Source organism: Mytilus californianus, unplaced genomic scaffold, assembly GCF_021869535.1.
Source record: "Mytilus californianus isolate M0D057914Y unplaced genomic scaffold, xbMytCali1.0.p SCAF_2, whole genome shotgun sequence".
Taxonomy (NCBI): domain Eukaryota; kingdom Metazoa; phylum Mollusca; class Bivalvia; order Mytilida; family Mytilidae; genus Mytilus; species Mytilus californianus.
In genome coordinates, this window is record NW_026262668.1 from 42,986,891 (window position 1) to 42,999,426 (window position 12,536).

Below are 12,536 nucleotides of genomic sequence, written 5' to 3' on the forward strand. Positions count from 1 at the left end.
ATGAGTGTCGTAATATCATCCACGACTCACTTCGTGCTTACTGTTTGAAATGGATAAAACGGGAAAAACTTGACAAAAAATCTTTGGACTCTTTTTTTAATTCAGTAATGAAGATAGTTGATATACGTATACTACATTTTAAAGAACAGTTTACTCTTAACAACAACCAGAAAAATCCTATTTCTCGTATCAAACATAAACTAAAAGAACTAGCCAAGGAATTTGTTTTTGTCCCGGCTGATAAAGCTGCTAATAATATCATTATAGTTTGACGTAAATTTTACATTGAGGTTCTGCAAAAGGAAATCACGAATTCACCAACATTCCAACTGACTTCATTTTCAGAAAACGATATCTGTAACAAACATAAACTATTAGCTACTTCTTTACAAGCAGAACCAAATACAATGAAAGTCCCAACTATGTACTGGCTTCCGAAGCTACACAAATCACCTTACAAATATAGATTTATTTCGTCTTCAAGTCATTGTTCCACTACTAAATTGTCTATTCTACTTACTAGTACACTTGGTACAATCAAAAACCTGATAATAAATTGTTCAAATAAGGCCTTTGAAAATAGTGGAATTAACTACTTTTGGAGTGTCAAAAACTCGTTGGAAGTACTTGATAAATTGCATGCATATATTGGTGATTTTGAATCTGTTCAAAGTTTTGATTTTTCTACCCTATATACCACTTTGCCTCATATTCTTATTAAGAAAAAATTCACACACCTAATTAAATGGGCATTTAAAAAGTCGGAATGCGAATACATATGTTCAAACTCTTTTAGGTCATTTTTTAGTAGCAACAAACAAAAAAGCTATGTCAATTGGACATGCTTTGATACTATATCTGCCATTGAATTTTTACTTGATAACATTTTTGTTCGCTTTGGAGATTCCGTATATCGTCAAGTTATCGGAATTCCAATGGGGACTAACTGTGCACCACTTATTGCGGACCTGTTTTTGTATTGTTATGAGTTACAATTTATGACTAAAATCAGCAAAGACCCATCGAAACAACATCTGATACAAAAATTTAACAATACTTTTAGATATTTGGATGATATATTGGCTCTCAATAATGACGACTTCAGTATGTATACTAAAGAAATTTATCCTGTTGAACTTACTTTAAATAAAGCTAATACTAACAATGACCACTGTCCTTTCCTCGATCTTGATATCTATATCATTAACGGGAAGCTTAATACAAAAATTTATGATAAAAGAGATGATTTTTCATTTCCTATCGTTAATTATCCATTTTTAGATGGTGACGTTCCCTTGTCACCATCTTATGGTGTTTATATATCTCAACTTGTACGATTCGCTCGTGTATGTAACAACGTATTAGATTTTAGCGAGAGAAATTTATGTATTACTGAAAAATTATTACACCAGGGTTTTCGATATCATAAACTAGTCAAAACATTTACTAAATTTTATCATCGGTATAAGGACATCATTCGTAAATATAACTCAACATGCAGACATCTTATACGTTCGGGTATTTCACATCCAATCTTTTATGGTAATATTCTTTACAAAGCACAAAAATGTCAGTATTTACCTCAAAAGCTAACAAAACCTTTAAACAGACTTATTAAGAAGGGATATAGTTACGATACTGTTGTCAGGTCATTAAAGATTGCATATTTTGGCTTTAATATTGATTCACTTATAGGGTCTTTGCATCGGAATTAAACATATTTATTCTAAAACCAGTTGTTGGCATGACACGGGTTATGTTCTTCTCATATATTTTATGATGGTATAATACATAACCCCTAACAGGAGGGATTGTGCCTGATATTCATATGATGAAGACATAATCTTTCAATCAGTTTAATTGAGGTCTGGAGCTGGCATGTCAGTAACTGCTAGTAGTCTGTTGTTATTTATGTATTATTGTCATTTTGTTTATTTTCTTGTGTTTCCTATTCTGACATCGGACTCGGACTTCTCTTAAACTGAGTTTTACTGTGCATACTGTGCGTACTGTTGTACGTTTGTTTTTTCTACATTGGCTAGAGGTATAGGGGGAGGGTTGAGATCTCAAAAAACATGTTTAACCCCGCCGCATTTTTGCGCCTGTCCCAAGTCAGGAGCCTCTGGCCTTTGTTAGTCTTGTATCATTTTTAATTTTAGTTTGGAGTTTAGTATGACGTCCATTATCACTGAACTAGTATACATATTTGTTTAGGGGCCAGCTGAAGGACGCCTCCGGGTGCGGGAGTTTCTCGCTGCATTGAAGACCCATTGGTGGCCTTCGGCTGTTGTCTGCTCTATGGTCGGGTTGTTGTCTCTTTGACACATTCCCCATTTCCATTCTCAATTTTATGTATCTCGGGCTTTTGATTTTTAACTTTTGTGGTTGAAATCTCCATTGTCGTCGCTAAAATAAAAATTTCTCTCTAAAGTCTGCATTTATTTCAAGGTTATGCTAAAAACATACTCAAGTTCTACAAATTTGTAGCAAAAACAAGAAACTGTGAACCAACTACATATGATAAGATGTGGTGCGTTATTTAAGTTGTTAAGTATGCTATGTAAATGTGTTATAATTATGACAAATAAACTCATCACAAATAAATGTACAAAGATTAAAATTTTGTACGCCGCTCGAATCAATTGCATTTTATTCTTGGGACAGAAGATCCTTAGTTTTTCGAAAAAAATCAAAGTTTTTTACAGAGTTAATTTACAATTATGACCATATAAATGATAATTTATATCAACACAGAAGTGCTGACTACTGGGCTGGTGATATCTTAGGGAAGAAAAACTCCACCAGCAGTGGCATCAACCTAGTGGTTGTAAATAAACTCATAGATACCAGGATTAAAATTTGTATGCCAGACGCGCGTTTCGTCTACAAAAGACTTATTCCTAAAGGTTTTGCAAAAGGCAGCTAAGGTAATCTATTCCTGGGGTAGAAGAAAATCCTAAGTACTAGTATTTCGAAAATTTTAACGATTTGTAAGAGGTTAATTTATAATTATACATGTATCCATGTATCATTTATTTGAAAAATTAAACAACACTAATGTTATCTTGATGATATTTTTTCGTTAAACAATCAAGAATTTTCTAAATATACTGTCGAAATTTACCCAAAGGAACTTACTTTCAGTTGATTAGATATAAACAGTAATAACTTCCTTTCCACCTTTCAGATATTTCAGTTTTACACGGGAAACTCAACACAAAAATTTACGACAAAAGTAAATTATAACCAAACCAATATTATTGTTATATACATATACATATGCACATTCACGGTTCTACAATCTGTCGATACCTATATTTCGGCATTGCACAAGGGTATGTTTTCTCTGACTGTTAATGACGTCTTAACACTAAATCAATTGGATGTTGGATGTGTACGGATTGGTAAGTTGTAGTCTTAGTTACATGATTTTTACATCGCGATGACCTTGAGGTCATTCCGATGTATTGCTATCGCCTAGATTTCCATTATGTAAATTAGTTTTTGATTTGTAACCGATCTATAAACATGATAAATATGCGCACATAAACGAGTGCAAAATTACATTCCTTATCGTTTGATATAAATACATCTCTTCAATGAATACTGATAAATATATTTTTGTTTACAACATAAATTAATAATATGAAAATGTTTTGTAGTTAGATATATATATATATATAAGTAAAAAATCATTGATAATATCAATGCACACGTACCGAAAAATTATGTTAAAGCATGCGGAAGAATATCTCAAAGAACGTTTTGCGACAATACCGGCAAGGACCGGTAACTCTGTAATTGTTTTTGCGGGAAAATATGAATGCCTACTCGTATCCAATCTTAGAAAAATCGAATTTTTACAGAAAAGTGTCCACCATGCACTTGCATTGCACTATTATTAGAATAGTAGAATAGAATGATATACAAATGGATGCAAATCATATATAAATGCAACTGTTATTTTAATATGATATATAACAACAAATCAGTGTATACTGATTTGTATCACTACAATATAATAGTTATTACGGTGAAGTTGAATTTCCTGTCATTTATTCATCATCCACGCACGAACTTGTCTCAGAAAAAAATATATCTATGTACTTTAACCTCAGTTTCAGGTAAAGAGAAATGGTTTTTTTTTCTGAGACAAGTGCTTATGGCCATCCTCAAGAACTTGTGGTCATCCGATGTTCAGTACTTCAGTACTTTGATTTATTAGTTGTTATTGGCTTTGAAATAGCTGTCAGAGTTATAAAAATCGAGTTGCGAGTTATAAAAGTCGAACAAAAGTCGAGTTGCGAGTTAAGAAAGTTAATTCAAAATATTTGAAAAATAAATTTATTTATATCACTGGTAAAAAAGAGGATGGCCATTCAAATTCTGAATGTTGGCCTTTCAAGTCTCATTTGAAAATTAAATTTATCGATTTATTGTTTGTGTTTATTAACGCCACTTTTAACACTCTACGCTGTATAATGGCGGCCAGTTTTTGTTGATGGAGGATACTTTACATAAAGTAAATCTCATCCTGTATATGATTTTATTTTTAGAACGAATGCATGATACGCCTTAAATCGTGGTGCAATTAAAAAATTAAAAAAATATACTTTCGAACGGTCTGTTTTGTACTTGCAAATATTGGACAGTTAAAAGCTATTTGGACCTAGCTTTATACAATTTGCATTTACTTTACTTTACTTTAATTATTTGTTGCAGTAATTAATTTAAATAAGTACAGGTCTTTACTGGGACGATAGCATTTAAAAATAATTCATATTAGTTGGTTCGACGTTCATCTGACTGACTTGGCAATCGGACGAAGTCTAATATATAATAGTTTAATCTATTGGAAACTAAACTTTTCTGATTACCACTTGCTTTCATCTTTTCTTAGTATGTGTTTTTTTTTTCGTTGCTGTTTTTTTACGGTGGACGGGGCAGGTGTTTTTGCTAATGAACATACAGGAACAATTTTGTTTTAATCTCAGTGTCGTATTTGTATTTGTCCCTTATTTTACACGGAAATTAGTTAGTTTTTTTCATTTTTTCCTGAATGATTGATGATTTCTAAAACAAATTATGTTGCGCCCCATACCTAAATTCATCTAATCACGTAGGGTACACAGCCATTTATGGTTACACGTACATGTACATTGGCATGTGAAAAGTGCTTTTGGTGCACACATATATTAAGTGATATTTTTTATTTATGGCTATGGGTCAATATATATAAAAATAAGGAGATATGGTATGATTGCCAATGAGACAGTTATCCACCAAAGTTCAAATGAAGTTGATGTAGGCAATTATAGGCAACCGTACGGCCTTCAACAATGAGAAAAACCCATACCGTATAGTCGGCTATATATCGATTTTGGTAGACTTCTAGTCCCCAAGGGTAGCATCAACACAGTAGTCAGTGCTTCGGTACTGACATGATTTGAACATATCTTTCTATAACTCCTCGTTGTTAAATTTAGAATTTTTTAAGAAACTAAGGTTCGAACTACCTCAGGCAAAGTTGACCTTAAGTGGATGGATTTAGCTGTAAAAGAATAGGTCACAGTTGGTCATATAGCTCCTCAAGTTGCAAGTATTTATATATCCTTGGTTTACAAGTTTTGGGGTTTGAGCGGTCCTGATGGAGTTTGAATTTCTTTCAGTATGATTTAATTTAAACAACAACAATAAAAATAATGCTATGCTACATTTAGCCATGTGTATGTACATTATAGCAATGAAATAGAAGAATCTTATTCACTTCCTATTTATAAAAACATAGGAAACTTTATTCTGTGTTACAGTTTTGCTTTGGTAAGAATGTTTGCACATATGAATGAAGAAAAGAGAACGTAAAGATATATCTTTGAGTTTAAAATTTCAAATATTAAAATTAAAACTTTCAGCCTAAATTTTTCAAATTGGTAATTTTACTTGTCGGATACTAAGTCGATGGTCATATTTATTTTCATTTGTTTCCTAACAATTTCTGATGTCAAACCAACATGTACATTTCATAGTCAAAAAAAATGTATGCCAGTGCCAAATGCGTCATCCCAATTAATAAACACACGTACTTCCTTGAAGTAAACGCCATCATAAGCAATCAGGGGACATGTCAATGAAAGTATCCTAGGATATGTCCTAAGATATTACTAAGGACATTATTTAGGATAGGATGGTCTTAGGACGAGTCTGAGACATGTCTTAGGTTGTAAAACAAAGCTATCTTATGACAGTCCTAACTACGATTGTCCTAGGACCATCCTAACATATTTATTTAATTAATTAAAATATTCGAGAATAAAATGAAATAGATTTAATGAATTTCAGTATATATGTAAAGTGTGTGTGTGGGAAGGGAGGGGGGTCGCATCTTTTATGAAAAAACAAAATTTACACAAAATAAAGTTTTAACTTTATACTAATAGATACATTATTATTATATACAATAAAAATGATAAATAAATTTCATACATCAACCCAACTAAATTGTCACAAAACTTTGTTAGAGGCTATTATCGTGCTGCAATTTAACTATATAAACTAGTTTTGTCCTTAAGTCCACTCGATTTCATTACATGTATTGAATCACCACGAAGAAGTTGAAGAAGATGAAGAACAACAACAGCTATAACAATGTCACAACATCTAAATGGGCTGTACAACAATGTTCCTGCAGTGGTATCGATACATCTGAACCGAGATTTCAAAACTCCAAAAACTCCTCTCAACAGCACATCTTGTTCTCATGTGGGAACTGTTATAACGTTGTTCTTGTCTTGTTGTTAGGTTTAAAACTGGTGTAAGGAGTCAAGGTCGAAGAGGATATCCACTGTCCCCAGGAAGCCATACATCGCGTATGTCTCCGTCTTCAAACATTTCACATAGCCTTGAATTGAGCAATGCAAATGAGGCATGTGTATTACCAGGCCACTTTGCAACTATGTTTAATAACTTCAAATTTGAGTCATAAAAACTCCCATTATATTGAGCGAATGGTAATTTTTCTGTTCACGTGTAAGTGTTGGGCTTTTGATACGCACATGAGTACCATCTACAGCACCAATGACATTTGGAAAATTAGCGATGTCATAAAAACCTTGCTTTAAAGCATGAAGAGATGTTTGGTCTGTGGGCATCGAAATGTATTGATTGCAGACATTCTTTAAACATTGTGTGACGTCACGTGTAATGTAAGAAACACTTGCTCTTGATATACGATGGACGTCTGCATTAACCAGCTGAAAGCTCCCAGTCGCATAAAACCTTAATAGATATAGGAAGATGTGGTATGAGTGCCAATGAGACAACTCTCCATCCAAGTCACATTTTGTAAAAGTAAACCATTATAGATCAAAGTACGGCCTTCAACACGGAGCCTTGGCTCACACCGAACAGCAAGCTATAAAGGGCCTCAAAATGACTTGTGTAAAACCATTCAAACAGGAAAACCAACGGTCTAATCTATATAAAAAACGAGAAACGAGAAACACTTATGAACCACATCAACAAACGACAACCACTGAACATCAGGTTCCTGACTTAGGACAGGTGCAAACAAATGCAGCGGGTTTAAACGTTTTAATAGGCGCCAACCTTCACCCTACCTGAAACAATAGTGTAACATCACAACATAGAAAGAAACACTATAAAATATCAATTGAAATGGCTTAACTCAATCAAAAGACATATTAACAAAAACAAGTGAACATGCACTGAACGAAAAAATTTGATCTATGACACAATGTAAATACAAAATTAATAAAACAAGGGGGTAAGATGTTTAACAATATCAGAAAGACAACCATAACCTTGGACAAAATGCCGCCAAATAAAATAATGTACACATGTAAATAAAATTAATTTTGTTGTAAGGTATACATGGAGTACGGAAATAATTTTTACAAATTAAATAATTTTGTTGTTCTCATTACGAGAACAAAAGAGAAAATGTATCGTCATACTAAACACTTATCAAAGGTGGTATATTAAAAATAGTGAGACTAGATATAAAACTGAATAAGTAAACATTAAATAACAAAAATACATTACAAATTGTATCAACAGGTCAAATTAACACGAAAGTACGATCTGAGAGTACTCGCAGTTACTGAAAGCTAGTTAAAAGCTAAAAACAATTAATAATAAAAAAATCATGCATCAAAGACTAAAATCACCTTAAACACATCCCAGGGATTTAGTGTTTTAACGTCATGGACAGTCAAAGAAGACATGACTTGTGCAATGCCAAAATAAAAGTATCGACAGGCAGTAGGATAGTTAGGAGTTAACCTGTTAATAAATATGTATAATTTAATATATAGAGAGAGTAATCTCTATATAGAAAATGAACGTGGATGTGTATTTATACATTCCAAAAAAACGTTTGAAAAGAATACAAATTTAGTTATGTTTTAATCTGCTGATGACAAAATCGATATTTGTGCCAATGTAAACTATATTCAAAGATCTAATTACAACATTGGTAAGATAACCTTTACTAATAAGTTTGTTTAAAGGTTCGATGAGTTTACACGGATCACATAGTGATTTCCGCGCTTTTAGTACAATATTACCGTAAAATTTAGGATGTGAAATACCGTTTTTAATAAGTTTTCTACAGGTACAGCCAAATTTACTATCTATGAAAGAATTTAGTAAAAGTTTTAAGCAATTTATGGTAACGAAATCCCTGACTTAATAATTTACCAGTGATGCATGTATTACGTTCGTTAAAATCTATGACATCACTACACACACGGGCATAACGAACGAGTTGGGATATATAAACACCGTATGATGGAGCCAAAGGAACATCGCCGTCTAAAAAGGGAAAATTAACAATAGAGAATGAAAAATCGTCTCTTTTGTCGTAAATTTTAGTAGGGAGTTTCCCTTTAAAAATCGAAATGTCTTAATCTAGAAAAGGACAACTACTGCTGTTTATATTAGATTTATTTAAAGTAAGTTCCTTTGGGTAAATTTCGGTAGTATATTTAGAGAACTCTGGATTATTTAACGAAAAAATATCATCAAGATAACGGTGAGTATTGTTGAATGTATCAACCAAGTGTAACAATGACGTGTCTTAACTGAGTTTGGTCATAAACTGAGATTCATAGCAATACAGAAATAAATCTTCTATTAAAGGGGCCCAGTTAGTGCCCATAGGAATACCTACTACCTGTCGATACATTTTATCGCCGAAACGAACATATATGTTGTCCAGGAGAAAATTTAAAGCTTCAATCATATCTTCACATTTCCAGTAAGTGTTTCTAGCATACTTTCCTTTTTCGTACATGAAAAGGCTTTCAAAGACTTAAAGCAAATAAATTTGCAAGGCTACCATTATTTGTAATGAGACGGGAATTGCATGGGATCTTTTAGTCGGCCTAGCGAGTTCATTTTGAAACTTTCTACAAAGTTCTAGTATCATTGGTCTAGAAAGTCTATATTTACGAATAATATCAACATCGTCCAAATAATCTAATGGATTGTCTCTGTCCCTAAACACCTGTTTCTGCGAATGTTCTTTGCTCGTCGTCTTACATGAACATACACGGCGGTCATATATGTTGTTTTTATTTCAACTTAGGACATCGTAACTTTTAGGACTATCCTAAGACCATCCTAAGACACCTATGTATATATCCTAACTTTAGGACCAGAATTAGGACATATCTTATCTTAGGAGACTTTCGTTAACCTGACTTAGGACTGTAACGTGTCATAAGACACGTTCTAGTCTTAAGACAGCTTCGTTGACACGGCCCCTGCATTACAATTAAAAATAATGTACCTGTTACACGGGTATTCAAATACTTATTTTTCAATACTTGGATCCGTGTTGTTTTGGTTCATTTGCTGTTTTATATTAAAGAATTAAAATATGTTCTCAATCTAATAAGAATATTGTACATACGTACGTTGTGTGAAGTTAATTCTTGCTAATCTGCTGAAATGTTCTGATTTATTTCTTAAATCAGACCGATTAATGAGAGAAGCGCCATTTATTCAGTAAATAAAGACCATTTTCCCATGAATTTATTTCACATCTTGGCTATTTTCATAAAGTCTTTCAATCTTTATTAAATTCACAGGATCACAGTTTCATATGTGTACTTTGAGGATAAAACAAATATTTTTACGCATTTCTAAACAGATTATCAAAGTATAAACGCCTAAAGACCGAAAAAAAACCACGCAATTTTGACAAATTTTTAGTATTTAGTAGTTTTTACAAAATTAAAGCTGAACGTTGTTACCCAAAACCAAAATTATTTATACTACAGTAATAAGGTAAGTCTTTCGGATACACATTAATTCATAAGTAATTTGGTAAGAGACGTCCTTTGGTGCAAAATTTTATAAAACATATGCATGTAAAACGTTGTATCGAAATGCCCTCAACAACAACCGCTGAATACTATTTTTATTTTATAATACGAAAATAACTCTTTATAAATTTCGTGCGTCCGAAGCGCTTTTCTGGATTTACCTCCATCAGTAACTCTCAAATATTCAATTTTCAAAGGAATTCATAATTTTGGATTTTTGTAGTATATTACAAACAATTATAAACAGCAATATGGAAATTGCAAAGGATAAAGAAACTAGAATACACAATTGCAAAACAAATAATATTGTAGCCGTATTTGCCATTTTAAAAGCATTCTATAGTTCCATATCCTGCTGAACGCAGAATAATCAATTTTAAATGAATGAAGTGTAACACTATAAAGTAATTGCTGCATTGTATACTTGTGAGATCGTACTTACAATTCAAATTTAGATTGGACCCTTTTCTACTGTTGTGGACCGTACATTTATTTGGAACTCTAGCTAGGTGTCTTTTGGTGTATTGTTTGTGTCGTTGAGTTTCTGTTTATTTGACGTATATCCACTTTTTATTCGTTAATAGTTAAGACACATAATTGTGCTCTTGATTATACCGATAGTCTACATTTATCCCCCCCTAAAACAAATCAAGATTTTGAAACTACTTCCATTGTTTACTTTAGAGTTAAGAAATAAAATTACATCAACTCTTGCCTGATTGCGTATTTCGACATCAATTATCCATATTTAATTTATGAAATGCATTAACAACCTGAATGTTCAGTAGGATATGCTTTCAAACAGTTTCCTCCTTTTTAAATCTTAAGAAATTTGGCCTCAATCATAATATAAGATTTATTACATTTAAAAAAAATCTACTTTAATAACGTTTTCATCGTATCCTGTTTTGGTGTCTTGACACAACAGGCGTATTGAACACCGATCATGACTTTTGATTAAGAATTACAGTAATATTACTTTTATATATCATCTAAAAATAACAGCAAATGCTTCAGTAGTTTGTTACTTACAAGTAAAAATGATTCGTCCAACAAATAACACTTCCTTATTAAAAGCAATCAGTTTTCAGTGTATACTTGTAATTTCAGATTTCATGATGTCGCAATAAGTCGTCTTGAGAATAAGGGATGCTATTATTCGAATTTTCCTATTTAGTGATACTATGGATGTGGGTTATTTCTACAACACAAAGTAAGTATTCCCGATTCTAATTACGTAATAATAACGACAGATCCTTTTTTTGTGTTTGCGACAATGAACGTAACTGGGCGTTATGCTAAATAACAAGAAAAATAAATGATTGCAATGCAATAAGCTTAATGGCCTAAAGCGTGTTTAGCTGTAAGTTAAACGAAGACCTTTGTAAACAGTTTGCTTGCCACATCTTTCGTGGATATAATTTTCACAGATTCGATACTTGTGAGCTGCAGAAATACAGTCATATTATTTCAATAATAAAATTTATTGTCAAAGGCTGTTGTTTCACCCTTTAGTTAACGCAGTGATATTAAGGCACTTTACAAGAAAAATGCGTAAAATTGCATGTTATATGGAAGTTCATATCATAAGAAAATGGCAAAAAAATCAGGAAAACAGAGATCGTAGAATGAAACAAAAAGACCTATATTTAATCTTGCATGGGTATTTCATATCGAAAGTGAAAGTAGTCACGTGACCCGAGTTGCCAATGAAGGTTGTACATTACATTTTCAACTCAAAAGTCCAGCGTGTTAAAGGAATATTTGAATGTTAAACAAAGTATCAATACATTCGTTGGAATGTATATTTTCTAAAAAGTGCTATCCAAAGATTGAACTATACTGTCTTACGGTAAAAATTAATATAAATCCGATGAAAAATGTGACTTTTTAACGAAATCCCCATTTGATACTATGATATTTCAAAGATATGAACGCATACCAGTGTTTGGATAGCAGTTTTCTTTTAAAAGAGATATCAGTCGTTTTAAATCATGTCCAATCAAGTAAATCCATCGTCAGTAACACGCTGGACTTTTTAATTTTTTAATCGTGTACCGTTTTATATATTTTACGTTCATTATCAACAAACGCTTTGATGACGTGATCGGCTGTACTCAATAGCGGACAAAACTCCGGAAAAGTATTAATGCCGCGTATTTTAAACTACGGACTTCAAGTAATGTT

The 12,536-nt window shown here is 32.4% G+C and overlaps 1 protein-coding gene across 1 annotated transcript in view; it reads left to right on the top strand.

Moving 5' to 3' along the window:
• Window positions 1-11,438: 11,438 nt before the first annotated feature.
• The window catches only part of LOC127728002 (serine-rich adhesin for platelets-like), a 56,884-nt gene continuing 55,786 nt past the window's right edge, over window positions 11,439-12,536 (top strand). Inside the window, exon 1 of the mRNA XM_052235155.1 lies at window positions 11,439-11,562. The gene's annotated coding sequence lies outside the window, so the exon portion shown is untranslated. The remainder of the gene's footprint in view (window positions 11,563-12,536) is intronic.